Source organism: Chaetura pelagica, unplaced genomic scaffold, assembly GCF_000747805.2.
Source record: "Chaetura pelagica isolate M959 unplaced genomic scaffold, ChaPel_1.0 scaffold399, whole genome shotgun sequence".
NCBI classification, from domain to species: Eukaryota; Metazoa; Chordata; class Aves; order Apodiformes; family Apodidae; genus Chaetura; species Chaetura pelagica.
In genome coordinates, this window is record NW_009970719.1 from 346616 (window position 1) to 349237 (window position 2622).

Below are 2622 nucleotides of genomic sequence, written 5' to 3' on the forward strand. Positions count from 1 at the left end.
ACACACAGAACTCAACTCAGTATAAGTCCTGGGGTGTTCTCCCTCCAAATCTTAAGAACTATGCAAATCTGTGCTATCTTTAAAAATAAAATAAAGAGATTTCAATAATTAGAACAAACTATGAAGGTATTGTGCATTTCTGTTTTATGTAGATAATAAAATATTACTTTAACATAAATATATAAGGATCTCTGCGTTTTTATTTTTTTTTCCCCACAAGCACATCCAAATGTACCAAAACAAAATATTTTTAAAGAGACTGAACCCCCCCCAAAAAAAAAAAAAATTAATTAAAAAAAAATTACATCCCATATAGATTTTGTTCACCTACTCATTTAAAGCTACAGAAAAACAGTTTCCAGAACCTGTTTGCTTTAAAAGAAATAAATATACATTGAGGCAGGCCACTTAAAAATGATATGAAAATATTTCCCTGGGTAGCGTTTAAAAAAGGAAAAAAAAAAATAAAAACAAAAGAAAAAATAGACAAAGAAAACATTGAAACTATTTCTGCATTTCAAAGGACAAATATTAAACATATATACATAGCGGTAAGGTTTGCGTGGTAATGTGTTTTGTGTTTGTTTTTTTAAGTAAACCTATTTGGAGTTGGAGGTTTTTTTCTCAAACGTCCTCTCGACTCCGTTTTCTGACCTTACGCACATATTAATAAGTGTCTGAAAGTTCATTTCCTCCCTTTACCACTGGATCTGCCCTGATCTGATTCACTTCACTAGGCGCTAGTCCTCAACACTTTAAATAACAAGCAGCTCAACACATCCAAAAAAAAAACAAACACCCAAAACAAAACCAAAAACAAAAGAGAAAAGCTTAGTGCCCGTATCTTTGTAACAATTGTTGGAAAACTAGGAAAAAGGCTGATGCTTGTGCCTCTTAGAAATCATCATCTGTCTTACCAAGAAGAAAGAAAGAGGGAGAGAAAGGGAGAGAGAAAGAAAGAAGGAAAGAAAACCCAATGTCACAGGCGCTTGAAAAGACAATGAGAAACATACTCTAAAGCCTTAGCTACTGAATGCAATATTTATAGGAGAGTTCTGCGAGAGAATGCTTCACTGGTTTGGTTTTTTTCCTCCAGAATTGTCCATCACTCCACTAAGTAAACTTTTAGATTAGAAAAATGCTTTGTCTCTAGAGCACCCGTTTGTGCTGGCTAAACGATCCCTTTATGAATTCATAACTATCAAGAGTTTAAAAGTCCCCTCTAATGTATATGCATAGCTGTGTGTGTGCGTAAGTACACAAACACACGCACCCAGACACACGCACATCCATGCGCTGCTCCGAGCTCCTCCGCTTCCCTTTAGAGCTTTTTGTCTTGCCTTTTTTTTTTTCCCCCCTTTCTTATTTATTTCTTTTTTTTTTTTTTTTTTTGGTCCCCGTGGGTTTTTATCTTTTTAAATTTTTTTTTCCTTTTTTATATATTTTTTTTCATTTTTAAAAACCATTTCCCATGGAGATAATGGTATGAAATGTACTTTAAAACTGTTAACCAAAAGGGGGGGGGGTTGGAAGATGGATTGAAAAATGGCATTTATTTATTTCCCCCCCCCCCCAACACTTCATTGAATTCGCCAGTGAAGAACACAAGGCTGCTCAAGTTAAAACTGGTCCTTTCCTTCAATAAATTATATCTCAGTCTAACCAAAGGAAGAGGATGAGGGGGCTAGATACGAATAGAGAAAAAGAAATACAAAAGTAAAATAGAAAAGAAGAAACGCACACGGTCGCTGCGGGAGAGGGGGGCGAGGAGGAGGGGGGACCGTGTGTTTACACGCAGGTGTAAACACCCGGGCACCCCCTCCTCGGGCCCAGCAGATCCTCGGGCTCTCCCTGGCTCTGTCTTGCTGAGAAACTGCACCGAAAGAAAGTTTGGGGGCTGACACGGGCACAGGCTGCCCGGGCAGTGGGACCAGGGATGCCAAAGGCACGCACAGGGAGCCTCGGGTGGGAGGAGGGCAAGGGAAAAGGGTTGGGAGTAGGGGGTGAAAGCTAAATAATCCCGCTTCCCTCTCCTGGAAGTGCCACTTTCTCCGGGAAAACTCTGGAAACGCTGTTGTTTCGTCCCTGTCTTTCCCACACGGGGCCTTGCTCTCCCGCAACGGACACAATCTGGAAGGGCTGCCTATGGGGTTTTCTTTCCTCCCCCTCTGCCTGCACCTCGGCCCCCGGTCACACTGCCTGAAAACGAAGTTTACTTTGACGATTTGCATTATTCTCCCTTCTCCAAACTCGACTCTTGCCATTGAAGGCGTCTTTTAAGCAATTACGAGAGTCAGGTCTCTGGAGAATGGAAGTTGGTGGTGCATTTATATGTGTATATATAGAAATGCCATATATTTGTATAGATGTACGTCTATGCACGCCTGCATATGTGTACATACATACAGATATACACGTCCTTTTTGCTAAGGTAAAAGGAGAAAATAAGCGTTACACATATTTAAGAAGACTTGTTTATAACAAAAAGTTCACATATACACATAAAGCAAAGGCTAAAACACAGGAACATGTTGTAGACCGGTCACTGGTTGACTAACGCTCACCATGGAAAATGCAAGTCATTTGCAAAATTAAGGTCAGAAAGGAAGGGGGGGGAGGGGG